Below are 21,990 nucleotides of genomic sequence, written 5' to 3' on the forward strand. Positions count from 1 at the left end.
ATGCAAAAGAAAATGTTACCACCAATTAGATAGATGTTAGTCATTTCAAAAATAGCTACAATAAAGAGTGAAGTTTAAAATCTGTAAATAAAATAATACTATAATAGTAATAGTAGCAGCTGCTGTGACAATTTAACAGCAATAGCCATGTCCATATGCCTATTATGGTGCTTTACAAACTCTGGAGAGATGAGAAGCATAAAGCCAGAAATGAAGTTGGAAGATGAAGAAAAAAGCCTGGAAGTTAGGAGAAGTAAGCTGCAAGCTGGTGGGCTATAAAGAACAAAGTCCAGAGGGATGGTGAAACTAAAGGAGCAACAGGCAAAGGGAGAAACTATAATGTTAAAGAAATGAAGAGTGAGGAAAAAAAAATGAAGAAAATTAAATGAAGCTGAGAAGTAAATTAGTTAAAAAAATAGGAATTGAGGGAAAAAGTGAAATAGTAAAGAAAGTGTAAATCAAGAACAGATAGAGGTAGTGTCATTATTAAAGAGGGCAAAGTGAAGAGAGAGTCAAAAGAATAAAGAAGTATAATTCTCTTTTGGGTGGAGTTCTGGCAGGGCTGGACTTCTGCTCAGATCTCACCCATTTTCCTGGGTTGGGCTCAAAAGTATATCTGGTGAGCTCCCAGTGCGATTTCACTTGTCAAGGGCTGGCCTGTGAGTGCAAAAACATAATCCAGTGGTGCTGTAACAGTAACAGAATGGAGGAAGAGAGCATGTCAGGACAGTTACTATCGCTTCCTGGGTCCTATCACCCTCTCCACATGGCAGCGCCTGGAAAGTGTCGGTAATACAGACAGATAGACAGCACATCTGCTAGAATCCCGGACCCACCACATGTCACTGTTTGCATGGGCAGGTGAGGAAGGAATGGGCAGGAACAGTGCTGGCAAGGATAGTGTAAGCCTGTTTGGGTGGTGAGACAGTGGTAGGCCTCGCTACCCCATTTTCCTGCTGTTATTTCCCCATAGGGGATTGCAGAGGAAAAGACCCCTCAAGATCTTTTAGTGTTTAAAATAAAATAAAATCCTAACTGTTATATATGTGGACTTGTATTTACTCTGTACAGTCACCAGAGGGCTCATCCCATAATCCCTTGGGAGCACAGGTATTTAAGAAGGCTTCACAGGTTGGAGAGGCAGTCTGGAGACCTGCAATAAAAGACTAAGGTCACACTTTACTTTGAGCTCACAGTGTTCAGTCTGACTCTTTCTCTATACACAACAACCTGCGATGAGATACAGATAGCGAACCCAAAGATGCAGAGAACAGTCGGCATCCTGGAGAAATTTTCGGAGGGAGATGATTGGGAAACTTTTGTGGAGTGACTCGACAAATACTTCGTGGCCAACGAGCTAGATGGAGAAGAGAGCGCTGCCAAACATAGAGCGATCCTCCTCATCGTCTGTGGGGCACCAACGTATGGCCTCATGAAGAATCTGTTCACCCCAGCGAAACCCACGGAGAAATCGTATGATGATTTGTGCACACTAGTCCAAGAGCATTTGAACCCGAAGGAAAGCGTTCTGATGGCGAGGTACCGGTTCTACACCTACAAAAGATCTGAAGGCCAGGAAGTGGCGAGTTATGTCGCTGAGCTGAGACGCCTTGCAGGACATTGCGAATTTGAAGGACACTTGGAGCACATACTCAGAGACTTTTTCGTACTTGCATGTAGTCGAACCCAAAGGGGGAATTCAACAGAGACAATGGTTAGCTGAACGGCATTCATGCCATCGCAATGCACAATGTGGCCAATAATGGGGCCATCAACACCGTTAATGGTGCGCTTAAGGACAGTTACAGAGACAGTCAGAGACGATCGACTGGTAATGGACCTTTTGTTTCCAACAATGGAGCCTCCAGCTCATGCTGGAGGTGTGGAGGCAAACACCCAGCCAGAGCTTGCAAATATCAGCAATACATCTGCAGAAACTGCAACGTCAGTGGTCACTTGGCGTGTATGTGCAGGAAGCATGCAGCCAAGTTGATGTACAAGGAGGACGGGCCCGATGTAAGCCCGACAAGGCCAAATGAATACTGGGGGAAATCGCTGGAAGCTCATATACCAGGACAGTTCATATACCAGGACGCCACCGATAATGATGAAAGTGCTCCTTAGTGGCATCCCAGTATTAATGGAGCTAGACACTGGGGCCAGCCAGTCCCTGATGAGTATCAAACAGTTCGAAAGGTTGTGGGTGTCCAAGGCCAGGAGGCCAAAATTATTGCCGATTGACGCACAGCTACAGACATATACAAAGGAGATCATTCTGGTGCTAGGCAGCGCCACGGTGGTTGTGACCCACAAAGGTTCGGAGAACAGGTTGCCACTCTGGATTGTCCCGGGGGGACGGTCCCGCAATACTGGGGAGGAGTTGGCTTGCTGTCATGAACTGGAAATGGGGCGATGTCAATGCAATTTCTTCTGTGGAGCGAGTATCATGTTCACAGGTCCTGGACAAATTTAACTCATTATTTCAACCCGGCATCGGCACTTTCATGGGGGCCAAGGTAGTGATTCACATAAACCCGGACGCCAGGCCAGTACACCACAAGGCCAGAGCGGTGCCATACGTGATGCGGGAAAAGATAGAATGCGAATTGGACCGCCTGCTGAGGGAAGGCATCATCTCGCCAGTCGAATTCAGTGACTGGGCGAGCCCGATCGTGCCAGTGCTCAAGGCGGATGGGTCGGTCAGGATATGTAGCGATTACAAGGCCACCATCAATCGGGTGTCACTCCAAGACCAGTATCCGCTACCGAGAGCGGAGGACCTCTTTGCGATGCTATCCGGTGGCAAACCTTTTTCAAAATTGGACCTGACCTCAGCTTACATAACCCAGGAGCTGGCGAGTGAGTCGAAGAAGCTGACCACCATCACGACACACAAGGGGTTGTTTGAGTATAACAGATGTCCGTTCGGGATTCGCTCGGCCGCCGCAAACTTTCAGCGAAATATGGAAAGCCTCCTCAAGTCGATTCCAAGGACAGTGGTTTTTCAAGACAACATCCTCATCACGGGTCGCGATACTGAAGAACATCTCCACAACCTGGAGGAGGTGCTATGCAGACTGGACCGGGTAGGGCTTCGACTGAAAAAGGTGAAATGCGTCTTCTTAGCTCCAGAGGTAGAATTCCTGGGGAGGAGGGTAGCAGCAGATGGGATCAGAGCTACTGCGTCCAAAACGGAAGCGATCCAGAGAGCACCCAGACCCCGTAACACGACGGAGCTGCGTTCGTTCCTGGGGCTCTTGAACTATTTTGGTAACTTTCTTCCCAAATTGAGCATGCTGTTATAGAGACGCTACATGTGCTCCTACGCAAAGGTCGTGATTGGGTCTGGGGGGACAGCCAGGAAAGGGCTTTTGATAGAGCACGCAATTTGTTGTGTTCCAACAAACTGTTAACGTTGTATGACCCATTTAAGAAACTTGTTTTAGCGTGCCATGCGTCGTCCAATGGGGTCGGGTGTGTGTTGCAGCATGTGAATGCCAATGGTCAGTTACAGCCGGTAGCTTATGCCTCCAGAAGTCTGTCCCAGGCAGAAAGGGACTACGGGATAGTAGAAAAGGAAGCGCTAGCATGTGTATATGCAGTAAAAAAAAAATGCATCAGTACCTGTTTGGCAGGAAATTTGAGCTGGAGACAGATCACAAACCCCGAACGTCCCTTTTGACTGGCAACAAGGCTATAAATGCGAATGCATCGGCCTGCATACAGAGGTGGGCACTCAAGTTAGCCGCCTATGACTACACAATTCGGCATAGACCGGGCACTGAAAACTGCGCCGATGCATTCAGCAGGCTCCCACTATCCCACCACTGAGGGGGCAGCTGAGCATGATGCTGAGATGGTCATGGCTGTTGAAGCTTTCGAAAGCGAAGGCTCACCTGTGACAGCCTGTCAGATTAAAGTCTGGACAAATAAAGACCCGCTACTGTCTTTAGTTAAGAAATGTGTCCTGAATGGGGATTGGGCAGCCACGTACGGGGCATGCCTGAGAAATTTAAACCATTTCACAGGTGCAGGGATGAACTGTCGATTCAGGCCGATTGCCTACTGTGGGGAAACCGCGTAGTCATGCCCCAGATGGGCAGAGAGGTGGTTATCAGAGAACTTCACAATGAGCATCCGGGCATTGTCATGATGAAGGCAATTGCCAGGCCACATGTTTGGTGGCCAGGGATAGATGCAGACCTGGAACTTTGTGTTCGCAGGTGCAACACGTATGCTCAGATGCGAAACACACCCAGGGAAGCCCCCCTTAACCCCTGGTCCTGGCCCGCCAAGCCATGGTCATGCATCCATGTGGACTACGCAGGTCCTTTCATGAGAAAAATGTTTTTGGTTGTAGTGGATGCCTACTCCAAATGGATTGAGTGTGCCATTTTAAATTCAAGCACATGTCACAGTAGAAAGTCTACGAGCAATGTTCGCCGCCCATGGGCTACCGGATATCTTGGTCAGCGACAATGGCCCGTGCTTGACAAGCACTTCATGGCAGGCAATGGAATCAACCATGTCAGAACAGCGCCATTCAAGCCGGCCTCTAATGGCCAGGCGGAACGAGCAGTGCAGATAACCAAACAGGGGATGCTCAGAATCCAAGGGGGTTCCCTACAAAGCCGCTTATCACGCCTCCTGTTGGCCAATAGATCCCGACCACACTCGCTCACAGGGGTTCCACCCACAGAGCTGCTAATGGAAAGTATGCTCAAAACCAGGCTATCCCTTATACATCCTACTATGAAAGAAATTGTTGAGAGCAGGCGTCAGTCACCATGTGACTACCATGACAGGAATGCGAGGACGCGATGTATTGATGTCAATGACCCTGTTTTGTCCTTAATTACGCTGCACGGCCCAAATGGCTTGCAGGCACTGTGATTGCCAAAGAGGGGAATAGGATTTTGGTAGTTAAACTTACCAATGGACAAATCTGCCGCAAACACGTGGATCAAACTAAAAGGAGGTTCAGCAACCCCATAGAAGAAGCAGAGGAAGAACACGACATAGAGTTTACTCCACCACAGGTGACCGAACACCGGAACCAAGTGGAGGAGAGCCCAGTCACTGTGGGCAGTCCGGACAGGCCTGAGGCACCGCAAACAGCAGACACTCAGGCCAGCGCCCAACAACCAGAGCCCCAACTCAGGCGCTCTGCAAGGGAGCGTAAACCACCAGAGAGACTTAACCTGTGATCCCAATAAGACTTTGGGGGGGGAGATGATGTCATGTATTCAACTATCATTGTAACCCATGTATAAGCTGACCTAAGTTGTATACCTTGAGAACATTGACCAAGGGCGAACTTGTGGGAGACACTCCTAACCTGGATTTTCAGGTATAAAAGGGGAAGCTCCATCCACCTTCATCACTTCAGTGCTGGCTAATAAAGATAACTGGTCACAGAGTGACCTTCTCTCAAGTATGGGCCTCGTGTGCATTTATACTGTATAGTAAGGACATATAAAGAACGACAGCGAAAAGTGCATCTGCCAGGGAACACCATGCGCAGCCGCCCCTCGAGTGAGAGGGTCCGGGGGGCTGAAGAGGGAGTTTGGGTCTGGGGGAGCCGGGACCGGTGTGAGGGAGGTTTACAGGGTGGGGGGTTTCCATGGTGTCCAGGAGCGGAGCTGAGCTGGCTGTGGACGGCGGGACGATGGCGCTCCAGGCTCGGGCTCTGTACGATTTCCAGAGCGAGAATGTGGGTGAGATCTCGGTGCGGGAGGACGAGCTGCTGACCGTGTGCACCAAGCACGACATCGAGGGCTGACTGGAGGGGGCCAACATCGGCGGCCAGAGGGGCCTCTTCCTGGCCTCGTACGTGCAGCTCCTGCGGGCCGGGAGCGGTGCCGGTACCGCCGAGCCTCCTGCAATGCCAACGTGCCGACCGGCAGCTACGACAGCCTGGTGCTGCCTCAGCCTCAGCCCCCCAGCGGCTTCCCTCTGCTGGCCTGCCCCGCCACCAGCACCTCTTGCCCTCTGCCTGTCGCCCAAACGGACGGCAGTGGCGGTGGCCTCGGGGGCTGGTCCTGGCGGGACTGCAGCACCAGGTGTCGGGCAGCGACGATGATGACGACTGGGACTATAACTCGATGGTGGCGGACGAGCCACTGTCCAGGGGCAGCGGGAGTGAGGGAGGCAGCGGCGGCTTCTCGGATTTCGATGGGACAGGCCGTTATCGAGTGAGCACGGGGGCGAAGTTCCCCATCATCTCGGTACCCCACATCCCCGAGAAGCAAGCCACCGGCCGCTGCAACGCCTTCCAGCACTTCCAAGCCTTCTCGTCATTGCAGGTGAGGAAGCAGGGCAAGAGGAAAGTCGAGAAGGAAGATATGGTGGGGGGGCAACTTCTTCCGAACGCTCAGCACCCCGCAGAGCCCCCTCGACCTGCACGAGGTGGAGAACAGGTTCGACGGGTTCAAAACTTTCACCAAGATAATGGACGAGAGCATTTTCCAGCTGAGCCACACCACCAACGAGTTTGCGAGGAAGCATGTGGTGGGCCGCTTTTCAGGCGAAGGCCCCAATGCCACTGCATTGGTGTACTTACGCCATTGGGTCCAAACACCCAAGGTCCCACCTCACTGCTGGCCAAAATCGGGGAAACATTCATCAAGGACACCGAGGCAGTCAGGGCCCGCTAGAAGGACCACTTCGAAGATCTTCTCAATTGAGACTCTGCATTTGACTCGAGTGTTCTCGACTCCAACCCGCAGCATACTACCCGCCACCAACTCAGTAAAACCCCAGCATGGCACGAGGTAGAAAAATTCATAAGACAGCTTAAGAATAACAAGATTACGAGAGCGGATGGCATCCCCGCTGAAGTATGGCGGAGAGGCGCTGTTGGCGGGAATATATGACCTCATCTCTCTCAGTTGGAGGGAGGAGAGCATGCCGGGAGATTGCAGAGATGCAGTGATTGTGACCATCTTTAAAAAACGGGACTGCGGCAACTACAGAAGAATCTCCCTGTTATCAGCCACTGGGAAAGTCTTCGCTAGAGTCCTCCTCAACCATCTTCTCCCTCTGGCCGAGGAGCTGCTCCCGGAGTCACACTGCGGATTTTGACCCCGATGGCGCACAATGGACATGATTTTTGCAGCGCGATAGCTGCAGGAAAAATGCAGGGAGCAGCGCTAGCCCTTATATATGGCCTGCCTCGATCTTACAAAGGCCTGTGATACTGTCAACCGCGAGGGTCTATGGAGCGTCCTCCTCCATTTCGCATGCCCCGAAAAGTTCATCACCATCCTCCGCCTGCTCCACGATGACATGCAAGCCATGATCCTTACAAACGGATCCATTACAGACCCAATCCACATCTGGACCGGGGTCAACAGGGCTGCGTCATCGCCCCAACCCTCTTCTCAATCTTCCTCGCTGCCATGCTCCACCTCACAGTCAGCAAGCTCCCCGCTGGAGTGGAACTAAACTACAGAATCAGTGTGAACCTGTTCAACTTTCATCGTCTCCAGGCCAGGTCCAAGACCACCCCAACCTTGGTCGTCGAATTACAGTACGTGGACGACGCCTGCGTCTGTGTTCATACAGAGGCTGAACTCCAAGTCATAGTCAACGTATTTACTGAGGCATGCGAAACCATGCTAAACATCCGAAAGACAAAGGTCCTCCACCGTCCTGTCCACGCCGCTCAGCACTGCCCTACAGTCATCAAGATCCACGGCGCGGCCCTGGACAACGTGGACCATTTTCCACACCTCGGGAGCCTCATCATCAAGAGCAGACATTGTCGACGAGATTCAACGCCGCCTCCAGTGCACCAGTGCAGCCTTCGGCTGCCTGAGGAAAAGAGTGTTTGAAGACCAGGCATTCAAATCTGCCACCAAGCTCATGGTCTACAGGGTTGTAGTAATACCCGCCCTCCTGTATGGCTCAGAGACATGGACCATGTACAGTAGACACCTCAAGTCACTGTAGAAATACCACCAACGATGTCTCCGCAAGATTCTGCAAATCCCCTGGGAGGACAGACGCACCAACGTTAGTGTCCTCGACCAGGCCAACAATCCCCAGCATTGAAGCACTGACCACACTTGATCAGCTCTGCTGGGAGGCCACATTGTTCGCATGCCAGACACGAGACTCCCAAAGCAAGTGTTCTACTCGGAACTCTTTCATGGCAAACGAGCCAAAGGTGGGCAGAGGAAACATTACAAGGACACCCTCAAACCTCTCTGATAAAGTGCAACATCCCCACCGACACCTGGGAGTCCCTGGCCAAAGACCGCCCTAAGTGGAGGAAGAGCATTCTGGAGGGTGCTGAGCACCTCGAGTCTCATCGCCGAGAGCATGCAGAAATCAAATGCAGGCAGCAGAAAGAGCGTGTGTCAAACCTGTCCCACCCACCCTTTCCCTCAACGACTATCTTGTGACACGGACTGTGGTTCTCATATTGGATTGTTCAGCCACCTAAGGATTCCTCAATTCTGAGGGACTGCCTATGATGATGATGATAACCAACGTGTGACAGGAATGGACAGAGTGAATAAACATAAGAGTGCATCAGAAAGTGGGGTCAGAGTAGGAAAAAATGGTAAAAAGACAAAAGTAAAAGCTCTTTATCTAAAAACATATAGCATTCGTAACAAGATCGATGAGTTGATGGCATAAATAGAAATAAATGGGTATGATCTGATTGCCATTACTGGTTGCAAGGTGACCAAGGTTGGGAACTAAATGTTCAGGGGTATTTGCCATTTCGGAAGGATAAGCAGAAAGGAAAGGAAGGTGGGGTAGCTCTGTTGATAAAGGATGAGATCAGTGCAATAGTGAGAAATGATATTGGCTCAGAAGATCAAGATGTGGAATCAGTTTGGGTGGAGGTAAAACATAAAAAGGGAAATAAGTCACTGATGGGAGTAGTCTATAGGCCCCCTAACAGTAGCCACACTGTAGGACAGAGTATAAATCAGAAAATAATGGAGGCTTGTAAGAAAGGTACGGCAATAATCATGGGTGATTTTAATCTTCATATTGACTGGACAAATCAAACTGACAAAGGTAGCTTTGAAGAAGAGTTCATAGAGTGTATTCGGGATGATTTCTTAGAACAATACGTTGTGGAACCAACCATGGAGCAGACTATTTTAGATCTGGTAATGTGTAATGAGACTGGATTAATTAATGATCTCATAGTATAGGATCTTCTTGGGAAGAGTGATCATAGCATGATAGAATTTCAAATTCAGTTTAAAGGTGCGAAACTTAGATCTCAAACTAGTGTCCTGAACTTAAATAAAGGCAATTACAAAGGTATGAAGACAAAGTTGGCTAAAGTGGACTGGGAAAATAAATTAAAGGGTAAGACGGTAGATAAGCAGTCGCAAACATTTAAGGAGATATTTCATAACTCTCGGCAAAGATAAATTCCAGTGAGAAAGAAAGGCTCTTAAGAGAACAATGAACCATCCATGGCTAACTAAGAAAGTAAAGAATGGTATCAAATTGAAAATGAAGGCATACAATGTTGAGAAGACTAGTGGAAGGCCAGAGGATTGGGACATTTTTAGAAACCAGCAAAGGACGACTAAAAAAGTAAAGCGAGAGAAGATAGATTATGAGAGTAAACTAGCAAGAAATATAAAAACAGAGTGTAAGAGCTTCTACAGGTATATAAAAAGGAAGAGATTTGCTCAGTAAACATTGGTCCCTTAGAGGATGAGACTAGGGAATTAATAATGGGAAACAGGGAAATTGAACAAATATTTTGTATCGATCTTCACAATAGAAGACACTAAATGCATCCCAATAATTGATAATTAAGGGGCTATCGGGAGGGGGGAACTTATAACAATCACTATCACTAGAGAAAAAGTACTAGGCAAACTAATGGGGCTAAAGGTGGACAAGTACCCTGGACCTGATGGTCTGCATCCTAGCGTCTGAAAAGAAGTGGCTGCAGAGATAGTGGATGCATGAAAATGCTGGAGTCCATTATTAAGGAAGCAGTAGCGGAACATTTGGAAAAGCATAATTTAATCAAGCAGAGTCAGCATGGTTTTATGAAAGGGAAATTATGTTTGACAAATTTGCTGGAGTTCTTTGCGGATGTAATGAGCAGGGTGGATAAGGGGGAACCAGTTGATGAGGTGGATTTGGATTTCCAGAAGGCATTCGATAAGGTGCCACATAAGAGGTTACTGCACAAGATAAAAGCTCACTGATTTGGGGTAATATATTAGCATGGATAGAGGATTGACTAACTAACAGAAAACAGAGAGCCAGGATAAATGGGTCATTTTCCATTTGGTAAACAGTGACTTATAGGGTGCCGCAGGGATCGGTGTTGGGCCCTCAACTATTTATAATCTATATTAATGACTTGGATGAAGGGACAGAGTGTAATGTAGCCAACTTTGCTGATGATACAAAGATGGGTGGGAAAGCAAATTGTGAGCAGGACACAAAAAATCTGCAAAGGGATATCGACAGGCTAAATGAGTGGCCAAAAATTTGGCAGATGGAGTATAATGTGGGAAAATGTGAGGTTATCCACTTTGGCAGAAATAATAGAAAAGCAAATTATTAGTTAAATGGGGAGAGATTACAAAATGCAAAATTACAGAGGGGTCTGGAGGTCCTTGTACATGAAACACAAAACATTAGCATACAGGTACAGCAAGTAATCAGGAAGGCAAATGGAATGTTGGCATTTATTGCAAGGGGGATGGAGTATACAATTGGGGAAGTCCTGCTACAACTGTACAGGTACCACATCTAGAGTACTGCGTACAGTTTTGATCTCCTTATTTAAGGAGGGATATACTTGCATTGGAGGCAGTTCAGAGAGGGTTCACAAGGTTGATTCCTGAGATGAGGGCGTTGTCTTATGAAGAAAGACTGAGCAGGTTGGGCCTATACTCATTGGAGTTTAGAAGAATGAGAGGTGATCTTATTGAAACATACAAGATTCTGAGGGGGCTTGACAGGGTAGATGCAGAGAGGATGTTTCTCCTCATGTGGGAATCTAGAACTAGGGAGCATGGTTTCAGAATAAGCGGTCGCCCATTTAAAATGGAGATGAGGAGGAATTTCTTCTCTGAGGGTCGTGAACCTTTGGAATTCTCTACCCCAGAGAGCTGTGGAGGCTGGGTCATTGAATATATATAAGGTGGAGATGGACAGATTTTTGAATGATAAGGGAGTCAAGGGTTATGGGGAGCGGGCAGGAAAGTGGAGGCCAAGATCAGATCAGCAATGATCTTATAAATGGCGGAGCATGCTCGAGGGGCCAAATGGTCTACTCCTGCTCCTATTTCTTATGTTCTCTCTCTCTCTTCCCCCTCCCCCAGTTTGTGTTTGTCTCTCTTTTTCTCCAGTTTGTGTTTCTCTCTTCTTCCTCAGTTTGTGTTTCTCCCTCTCTTCCCCCGCCCCCCACCCCCACCCAGGTTATGTTTGACTCCCTCTGCGTTTGTGTTTGTGTTTCTCTCCCTCCCCAGTTTGTGATGCTCGCTCTCTCTTCCTCAGTTTGTGTTTCTCTTTCTCTCCCTCCCTTATTTCTGTTTCTCTCCCCCTCCCCAGTTTTTGTTTCTCACCACCTCCCCAGTTTTTGTTTCTCTCTTCCTCCCTCCCTCCTTCCCCACAGTTTGTGTTTCTCTCACTCCCAGTTTGTGATTCTCTCTCTCCCGAGTTTACATTACCCCCATCTCCATCTTGCTAAACCACCTTTTATATGGCTAAGTTAATTAAATACTTAAATTTTAATTAACTAAATAATTAAAACAAGATTATAAAGGGATGGTAGTGCAGGTGGTGTGCCGCATCTGCAGTGTGTGGGAGTTTGTGGAGAGCATTGCAATCCCGGAGGACTGTGTCTGCAACTCGAGGAACTTCAGCTCAGAGTGGTTGAGCTGGAGTCTGAGGTGCAGACATTGGCGGGAATTCGGGAGGGGGAGAATTATCTGGACACTTTGATCCAGGAGGCAGTCACACCCCTTAGGTTGGGTAGTCATACAGGTCTGGGATAGGGAGGGTGTGACGGCAACTCTGGCAGGTAAGGGCACTCCAGTTGCAGTACTGGTGGAGCCTCGGCCTTTGCCTTTATGCAACTGATATGGGGTTCTTGCTGCCTTTATGGATGAGGGCAAAGTCTGCAGGGTGGATGAACAAATTGACCACAGCACCGTGGTACAGCAGGCCAATCAAGTGGGGGGAGTGAAAAGGAATCTTGTCATGGTAGGGGATAGTATAGTCAGGGGAATAGATACTGTTCTCTGCAGCTACAGCCGGAAGTTGCGAAGGCTGTGTTGCCTGCCTGGTGCCAGGGTTAAGGATATCTCCTCATGGTTGGAGAAGAATTTGGAGGAGGAGGGGGAGGCTCCAGTTGTTTGGTTCCTATGTGGACCACATGACATAGGAAGAACTAGGAATGAGGTTCTGCTACGAGAGTTTGAGCAGCTAGGGACCAAATTAAAAAGCAGAACCTCAAAGGTAATAATCTCTGCATTGTTACCTGAGCCACGCACAAATTGGCATAAGGACAAGCAGATCAAAGAGTTAAATGTGTGGCTCAAAGAGTGGTGTAGAGGGGTTTTGATTCATGGGGCACTGGCACCAGTACTGGGGAAAGTGGGAACTATTCAGTTAGGACGGTCTCCAATTAAACCGGGTTTGGACCAGTGTTCGGGCTAATGGAATAACTGGGGCTGTAGATAGGGGGTTAAACTAAAAAAGGGGGAGGGGTGTTGGCTATGGGAAAATTTAGAAATGTGAAGAGAAATGTCAAGGCGATGGAGCTGTGTAGCGATTTGGGTAAAGATAACCAGTGTGACAGGAAGGGACAGAGAGTTTAAAAGTAATCATGCATCAGCGAATAAAATGGAAGCAGTGAATAATGGTAAAAGATTGAAACGAAATGCTCTTTACCTGAATGCACGAAGCATTCGTAACAAGATAGATGAATTAGTGACACAAATAGCGATAAATGAGTATGATCTAATAGCCATTACAGAGACATGGCTGCAAGGTGACCAAGGTTTGGAACTAAATATTCCAGAGTACTTGACGTATGAAAAAGATAAGCAAACTAGAACAGGTCCATGTTTGGACCAAGGCTGTAATGAAGTCTGGAGCCAAATGGTCCTGGCAAAACCCAAACTGAGCATCGTTGAGCAGGTTGTTGGTGAGTAAGTGTCGCTTTATAGCACTTTCGACAACTCCTTCCTGCTCTTTGCTGATGATTGAGAGTAGATTGATGGGGTGGTAATTGGCCGTATTAGATTTGTGCTGCTTTTTGTGGACAGGACAATTTTCCACTTTGTCGGATAGATGCCAGTGTTGTAGCTGTACAGGAACAGCTTGGCTAGAGGCGTGGCTAGATCTGGACTAAAAATCTTTAGCACAACAGGTGAGATGTGAAAGGCCCATAGCCTTTGCTGTATCCAGTGCACTCAGCCACTTGATATCACATGGAGTGAATTGGCTTGGCTGAAGACTGGCTTTTGTGATGGTGGAGACCTCAGAAGGAGGCTGAGATGGATCATTCACTGGGCACTTCCGGCTGAAGATGGTTGCAAATGCTTCAAACGTGACTTTTGCAATCATGTGCTGGGCTTTGCCAGCGTTGGGGTGGGAATGTTCATGGAGACTCCTCCTCCAATTAGTTTTTTATTGTCCATCACCATTCACGATCGGATGTGGCAGGACTGCAGAGCTTTGATCTGATCCGTTAGTTGTGGGATAGCTTAGCCCTGTCTATAGCATGCTGCTTCAGCTGTTTAGCATGCATGTAGTCCTGTGTTGTCGCTTCCCTAGGTTGACGCCTCATTTTTAGGTACGCCTGGTGTGGTTCCTGGCATGCTCTTCTACACTTCTCATTGAACCAGGGTTGGGCCCCTGGCTTAATCGTAATGGTAGAGTGAGGAATATGCCAGGCCATGAGGTTACAAATTGTGGTCGAATATAATTCTGCTGCTGATGCTGATGGCTCATAGCTCCTCATGGATGCCCAGTTTTGAGCTGCTACATCTGTTCTGATTCTATCTGTAATGTATGCACCTGGTGAGTATGCTCACAGGTTTGCAGAGCTGTCGAAGATTTACTCGTCTGCATCCTCCGCCAGGATCAACTGGGAGAAATGTTCCGGACTCCTGGTGGGTCAGTGGCAGGTGGACTCCCTGCCGGAGGAGCTCAGGCCTTTTGCCTGGAGCACGACCAATCTCCTCTATCTGGGAGTCTACCTTAGCCCCGACGAGAAAGCCTGGCCGACGAACTGGCAAGAGCTGGAGGAAGTGCCATGTGGGAACTCAGGGACGCTTCCGGTGTCCCTTACGACTACATGTGTAAGAAGTGTATCCGCCTCCATCTCCTGATGGACCGCGTTGCGGAATTGGAGCTGAGGGTGGATTCACGCTGGAGCATCCACGATGCTGAGAATGACATAAGTGGCACGTGTAGTGAGTTGGTCTTACCGCATGAGAAGGATCCACAGCCAGCTAGGGAATGGAAGACCAGCAGGAAGAGTAGTACAAAGAAGGTAGTGCAGGGGTCCCCTGTGGTCATCCCCCTGCAAAACAGATACACTGTTTTGAGTGCTGTTGAGGGAGATGACTCATTAGGGGAGAGCAACAGCAGCCAAGTTCATGGCACCGTGGCTGGCTCTGTTGTACAGGAGGGCATAAAAAAGAGTGGGAGAGCAATAGTGATAGGGGATTCAATCATAAGGGGAATAGATAGGCGTTTCTGCGGCCGCAATCGAGAGTCCAGGATGGTATGTTGCCTCCCTGGTGCAAGGGTCAAGGATGTCTCCGAGCGAGTGCAGGACATTCTGAAAAGGGAGGGAGAACAGCCAGTTGTCGTGGTGCACATTGGTACCAACGACATAGGTAAAAAAAGGGATGAGGTCCTACGAGACGAATTTAAGGAGCTAGGAGTTAAATTAAAAAGTAGGACCTCAAAAGTAGTAATCTCGGGATTGCTACCAGTGCCACGTGCTAGCCAGAGTAGGAATCGCAGGATAGCACAGATGAATACATGGCTTGAACAGTGGTGCAGCAGGGAGGGATTCAAATTCGTGGGGCATTGGAACAGGTTCTGGGGGAGGTGGGACCAGTACAAACCGGACGGTCTGCACTTGGGCAGGAACGGAACCAATGTCCTTGGGGGAGTGTTTGCTCGTGCTGTTGGTGAGTAGTTAAACTAATATGGCAGGGGGATGGGAACCAATACAGGGAGACAGAGGGAAACAAAAAGGAGACAAAAACAAAAGACAGAAAAGAGATGAATAAAAATGGAGGGCAGAGAAACCAAAGGCAAGAAACAAAAAGGACCACTGAATATAAAAGGGCTGCAGGAGGGGTAAAAACTAAAAATCATGGTTTAAAAACGAGGATGAAAACACTCTACCTAAATGCACGCAGCATTAGAAATAAAGTAAATGAGTTGACGGCACAAATCATTACAAATGGGTAGGATTTGGTGGCCATTACAGAGACATGGTTGCAAGGTGGCCAGGACTGGGAATTAAACGTACAGGGGTATCTGACGATTCGGAAAGATAGGCAGGAAGGGAAGGGAATGGGGTAGCTCTGTTAATAAGGGATGATATCAGGGCAGTTGTGAGGGATGATATTGGCTCCAATGAACAAAATGTTGAATCATTGTGGGTGGAGATTAGAGATAGTAAGGGGAAAAAGTCACTGGTCGGCGTAGTTTATAGGCCTCCAAATAATAACTTCATGGTGGGGCGGGCAATAATCAAGGGAATAATGAAGGCATGTGACAAAGGAAAGGCAGTAGTTATGGGGGATTTTAACCTACATATCGATTGGTCAAATCAAATCGCAGGGGGTAGCCTGGAGGAGGAATTCATAGAATGCATACGGGATTGTTTCTTAGAACAGTATGTAACAGAGCCTACAAGGGAGCAAGCCATTTTGGATCTGGTCCTGTGAAACGAGACAGGAAAAATAAACGATCTCCTCGTAAAAGATCCTCTCGGAATGAGTGATCACAATATGGTTGAATTTGTAATACAGATTGAGGGTGAGGAAGTTGTGTCAGAAACGAGAGTACTATGCTTAAACAAAGGGGACTACAGTGGGATGAGGGCAGAGTTGGCTAAAGTAGACTGGAAACAAGGCCTAAACGGTGGCACAATTGAGGAACAGTGGAGGACTTTTAAGGAGCTCTTTCATAATGTGCAACAAAAATATATTCCAGTGAAAAAGAAGGGCGGTAAGAGAAGAGATAACAAGCCGTGGATAACCAAGGAAATAAAGGAAAGTATCAAATCAAAGACCAATGCGTATAAGTTGGCCAAGGTTAGTGGGAAACTAGAGGATTGGGAAGATTTTAAGCAACAGCAAAGAATGACTAAAAAAGCAATAAAGAAAGGGAAGATAGATTACGAAGGTAAACTTGCGCAAAACATAAAAACAGATCGTAAAAGCTTTTACAGATATATAAAACGGAAAAGAGTGACTAAAGTAAATGTTGGTCCCTTAGAAGATGAAAAGGGGGATTTAATAATGGGAAATGTGGAAATGGCTGAGACCTTAAACAATTATTTTGCTTCCGTCTTCACAGTGGAAGACACAAAAACCATGCCAAAAATTGCTGGTCATAGGAATGTGGGAAGGGAGGACCTTGAGATGATCACTATCACTAGGGAGGTAGTGCTGGACAGACTAATGGGATTGAAGGTAGACAAGTCCCCTGGTCCTGATGAAATGCATCCCAGGGTATTAAAAGAGATGGCGGAAGTTATAGCAGATGCATTTGTTATAATCTACCAAAATTCTCTGGACTCTGGGGAGGTACCAGCGGATTGGAGAGCAGCTAATGTAACGCCTCTGTTTAAAAAAGGGGGCAGACAAAAGGCAGGTAACTATAAGCCGGTTAGTTTAACATCTGTAGTGGGGAAAATGCTTGAAACTATCATTAAGGAAGAAATAGCGGGACATCTGGATAGGAATAGTGCAATCAAGCAGACGCAGCATGGATTCATGAAAGGGAAATCATGTTTAACTAACTTACTGGAATTCTTTGAGGATATAACGAGCATGGTGGATAGAGGTGTACCGATGGATGTGGTGTATTTGGATTTCCAAAAGGCATTCGATAAGGTGCCACACAAAAGGTTACTGCAGAAGATAAAGGTACGCGGAGTCAGAGGAAATGTATTAGCATGGATAGAGAATTGGCTGGCGAACAGAAAGCAGAGAGTCGGGATAAATGGGTCCTTTTCCGGTTGGAAATCAGTGGTTAGTGGTGTGCCACAGGGATCAGTGCTGGGACCACAACTGTTTACAATATACATAGATGACCTAGAGGAGGGGACAGAGTGTAGTGCAACAAAATTTGCAGATGACACTAAGATTAGTGGGAAAGCGGGTTGTGTAGAGGACTCAGAGAGGCTACAAGGAGATTTGGATAGGTTAAGCGAATGGGCTAAGGTTTGGCAGATGGAATGCAATGTCGGAAAGTGTGAGGTCATCCACCTTGGGGAAAAAAAACAGTAAAAGGGAATATTATTTGAATGGGGAGAAATTACAACATGCTGTGGTGCAGAGGGACCTGGGGGTCCTTGTGCATGAATCCCAAAAGGTTAGTTTGCAGGTGCAGCAGGTAATCAGGAAGGCAAATGGAATGTTGGCCTTCATTGCGAAAGGGATGGAGTACAAAAGCAGGGAGGTGTTGCTGCAACTGTATAAGGTATTGGTAAGGCCGCACCTGGAGTACTGCGTGCAGTTTTGGTCACCTTACTTAAGGAAGGATATACTAGCTTTGGAAGGGGTACAGAGACGATTCACTAGGCTGATTCCAGAAATGAGGAGGTTAACTTATGATGATAGATTGAGTAGACTGGGTCTTTACTCCTTGGAGTTCAGAAGGATGAGGGGTGATCTTATAGAAACATTTAAAATCATGAAAGGGATAGACAAGATAGAGGCAGAGAGGTTGTTTCCATTGGTGGGAGAGACTAGAACTAGGGGGCACAGCCTCAAAATACGGAGGAGCCAATTTAAAACCGAGTTGAGAAAGAATTTCTTCTCCCAGAGGGTTGGGAATCTGTGGAATTCTCTGCCCAAGGAAGCAGTTGAGGCTAGCTCATTGAATGTTTTCAAGTCAAAGATAGATAGATTTTTAAGCAATAAGGGAATTAAGGGTTACGGGGAGAGGGCGGGTAAGTGGAGCTGAGTCTACGACCAGATCAGCCATGATCTTATTGAATGGCGGAGCAGGCTCGAGGGGCTAGATGGCCTACACCTGTTCCTTATTCTTATGTTCTTATGTTCTTAAGGTCGCCGCTCGCCTAGGGCGCTGGACAGGACTGCTCCGAGTGCTGTCCAACAGGGGTCGAGCGCTAGTCATAAACCAGCTGGTGGCCGCTATGCTGTGGTACCGCTGGTCACTTTGACCCCTCCCCCTGCGTTTGTCACCAAGATACAGAAGAAGCTGGTGGACTTCTTCGGGAACAACAGGAAGCACTGGGTCTCTGCCGCGGTCTTGAGTCTCCCGCTTAGGGAGGGCGGTCAGTCGTTGGTGTGCGTCAGCACCCAGCTAGCGACTTTCCGTCTTCAGATCCTGCAGAGATACCTTTACATCGAGCCCCCTCCTAGGTGGCGTGCGCTGGCGACATATTTCTTCCGCCAGCAGCACAGCCTCAACTACGACACGCAGCTCCTGTTTGTGAGCTTGGGGGGTGTCAGGACCGCCGTCCAGGGGATGCCTGTCTTTTACAAGGAACTCACCAGGGTCTGGAACAAAGTCTCCACCAAGCGCAGCTCTCCACCGGCTGGAGTGGCGGCTGTCCTGCAGGAGCCGCTGCTCGGGAATCCGTACCTCCCCGACCGAGGTTTTAGGTGGCAGTCGGACGAGAGGGCTGTGGCTGGCGAGGTGACCAGGGTCATGGACCTGCTTGATGGCGGAGGAACGGGCTGGATGGCGGCAGACATGCTGGCATGGCGCCTAAATTCGGCCGACGTCCGCCGCGCGGCCGATGCCATTGAGTCGCTAAAAACAGCTCTGGGCCCTGACTCCGTTAGGTGTGTCGAGGAGGCTCAAGCACGTGGGGAGATCCCGTCCGAACTGACCCCCGTCCGGACGGAATTCCTCATCGGCGCCAAACCCCGGAACCTCCCTCGGGAGCCGGTGCCTCACAACTTGAGCCGCCTCGGGGAAATCCCCTCCATGCCTTTCAGTTCTGCGCGGAGAGGTTTCCTGTACGGGCTGCTCCTGCACACTCTCAACCTTGCCATCCTCGCTTGCCGTCCGGACACGCCATGGCGCAACATCTTGCCGTCCGGAGGAGGCGGGGGTCCCCGATGGAGTGCACTCTACGCGCGAGTCCTCCCACTATTTATCGGGGACTTGGCCTGGAGGGTGGTGCACGGAGCAGTACCATGCAACAAATTTTTAAGCCGGTTCACGGGCTCCCAGGCCGCCTGCAATTTCTGCGGTCTGGAAGAGTCCGTGTTCCATGTTTTTATGGAGTGTGCGAGGTTGCAGCCCCTGTTTCATTATTTAAAGGGGCTGCTCCTCAATTTCTGCTTGCACTTCAGTCCCACACTCCTGATCTTTGGGCACCCTGTGCGGAGGGGAGCGGGTAGGTCCGAGGGCCTCCTTGTAGGCCTGCTCCTGGACACGGCCAAGGGTGTCATCAGCCGGTCCAGGCAGCGGGCGGTCGAGGGGGTCGTTCAGCCCGACTGCCTGCCTCTCTTCCGCGCGTACATCCGCGCCAGGGTGTCCTTGGAGATGGAGCATGCGGTGTCCACCGGTATGCTCGCGGCCTTCCGGGAGAAGTGGGCGCCAGAGGGACTGGAGTGCATCGTTACCCCCGGCAACCAAATTTTCATTTGATTTTATATGTTTTAAAGTTTCATTTGCTTTAATTGATGGATTTTTAGTGTCCCCCTCCCCTTTTATAGGGGGCACTTATAAAATATATGGTTTTAATGCCCCCCAAAAAAATCACAAAAAACCCCCCAAAAAAACAAAAAAAACCAAAAAATACATTTATTAAAAAAAGGGGCAGTTAAGTGTCTGTAGTGTCCCCCAGATCGGGGGGCACTTGATCTAATGTTTATTTTGTTCCCCCCAAAAGAGTTATAGAGCTGTCGAAGATTTACTCGGCTGCATCCTCCGCCAGGATCAACTGGGAGAAATGTTCCGGACTCCTGGTGGGTCAGTGGCGGGTGGACTCCCTGCCGGAGGAGCTCAGCCTTTTGCCTGGAGCACGACCCATCTCCTCTATCTGGGAGTCTGCCTTAACCCTGACGAGGAAGTCTGGCCGGCGAACTGGCAGGAGCTGGAGGCCAAAGTCTCCGCTCGCCTAGGGCGCTGGACAGGACTGCTCCGAGTGCTGTCCTACAGGGGTCGAGCGCTCGCCATAAACCAGCTGGTGGCCGCTATGCTGTGGTATCGGCTGGTCACTTTGACCCCCTTCCCTTGCGTTTGTCGCCAAGATACAGAAGCTGGTGGACTTCTTCTGGAACAACAGGAAGCACTGGGACTCACTGTGGTTTTGAGTTTCCTGCTTCGGGAGGGCGGTCAGGTGTTGGTGGGCGTCAGTACCAGCATGTGACTTTCTGACTTCAGACCCTGCAGAGATATCTCTACGTCGAGTCCCCTCCTAGGTGGTGTGCGCTAGCGACGTATTTCTTCCGCCAGCAGTACAGCCTCAATTACGACATGCAACTCCTGTTTGTGAGCCTGGGAGTGCGTCACGACCGCTACGTGGGGGCTGCCTGTCTTTTACCAGGAACTCATCAGGGTCTGGAACAGAGTCGCCACCAAGCGCAGCTCTCCTCCCGTCTGGAGTGGCGGCTGTCCTGCAGGAGCCGCTGCTCAGGAATCGGTACCTCCACGACCACGGTTTTAGGTGGCAGGCAGACGAGAGGGCTGAGGCTGGCGAGGTGACCAGGGTCAGGGACCTGCTCGATGGCGGAGGAGCAGGCTGGATGGCGCCAGACGTGCTGGCATGGCGCCTAAACTGACATCCAGCGGGCGGCCAATGCCAGCGAGTCGCTAAAAACAGCACTGGGCCCTGACTCCGTTAGGTGTGTCGAGGCGGCTCAAGCACGTGGGGAGATCCTGTCCGAACTGACTCCCGTCAGGACGGAATTCCTCATCAGCGCCAAGCTCCGAAACCTCCCTTGTTTAATTTGTTTAATTTGCCAGTTTTAGTGCCCCCCCCGCACCCTTTTAGCCAGGGGACACTTGTATAATTTGTGTGTTGGTGCCCTCAAAAAAAAAAAGGGGGTACTGGGAAAAAAAATATATATTTTGGAGTGTGATCCCCTCTTGCAGGGGGCATTTGTTTAAAGTGCACAACGAAAATAGTTGAACTGGTAATGTGTAGTGTGATTGTTAAACTTTTGCGAATAAACCAACTAGTTCTTAATAGCAACGTGTTGCTATGAATTCTTAAGCAAAGAACCCATGAAGCAAATACATTACACTATTCCATTTAGCACGATGATAGTGCCACACAACATGTAGAGTGTCCTCAGTGTGAAGACGGGACTTTGTGTCCACAAGGACTGTGCGGTAGTCACCCCTCCCAATACTGTCATGGACAGATGCATCTGCGGCAGCTAGATTGGTGAGGACAAGGTCAACTAGTTTTACCTCATGTTGGTTATATCATCACCTGTTGCAGACCTAGTCTGCCAGCTATGTCCTTCAGGACTCTGCCAGCTCGGTCAGTAGTGCTTATGGAGTGGCTTGCTAGGCCACTTTGAATAGCATGGTACTGAAGTGACATGTAGTCCAGAATAAGTGGAGGTGGTAATTTCTGTTCCATAAAAAGCATTGATGAATTGGTTGGGTTTTTGCAACCAAACAGCAGCTTCTTGTTTCTTTTTTTCCTTGAACTAGTTGACAGATTACCATTTATTGAGTACATTTTACAACTTGTCATGTTGGGTATTAGATTTTATAACTTCTGGGTTACTAGTCCAGTATCATCATAACTGTGCTACCATACCTAGGGCCCAAGTTTGCCCAGGAGTT

The 21,990-nt window shown here is 48.8% G+C and overlaps 1 protein-coding gene across 9 annotated transcripts in view; it reads left to right on the forward strand.

The window, feature by feature from the left end:
- Positions 1–21,990, forward strand: part of cfap54 (cilia and flagella associated protein 54) — a 724,932-nt gene that overhangs the window by 203,536 nt on the left and 499,406 nt on the right. The window lies entirely within an intron of this gene.

This window comes from Pristiophorus japonicus, chromosome 13 (assembly GCF_044704955.1).
Source record: "Pristiophorus japonicus isolate sPriJap1 chromosome 13, sPriJap1.hap1, whole genome shotgun sequence".
NCBI classification, from domain to species: Eukaryota; Metazoa; Chordata; class Chondrichthyes; family Pristiophoridae; genus Pristiophorus; species Pristiophorus japonicus.